Source organism: Idiotropiscis lumnitzeri, unplaced genomic scaffold, assembly GCF_059441095.1.
Source record: "Idiotropiscis lumnitzeri isolate Australia: NSW breed Sydney's pygmy pipehorse unplaced genomic scaffold, RoL_Ilum_1.0 HiC_scaffold_98, whole genome shotgun sequence".
Taxonomy (NCBI): Eukaryota; Metazoa; Chordata; class Actinopteri; order Syngnathiformes; family Syngnathidae; genus Idiotropiscis; species Idiotropiscis lumnitzeri.
The window spans coordinates 255,546-255,885 of NW_028283636.1; positions in this window are offsets into that span (position 1 = coordinate 255,546).

Genomic DNA, 340 nt, shown 5'->3' on the forward strand with positions numbered 1-340 from the left:
CAGTGGTCAGTGATTGCTGATTTGTAATGTTCATGTTGTGCTTGTTCTTTTACTGCTCTGATTTTTAATTTTTTTGACAGGTAAGTCACACCCTCATGGAACATCAGCTGATAAAGACGGGTCTCAAGACACCATCATGCGACACTCTGAAGAAGGCGAAAGACTCGCCGAAACATGTCAGGTAAAAAATTAACCTAAAACATAATTGTCTGCTTTTAATGAATCAGTCAAATATCAATAATAAGAAGACAAAATGAACCTAATACAAATAAACGAATGCTTAATAACTCCCCTGCACATGCTCCTAAAAATCCAAACCTTCACCTGTAAATAAAACGTC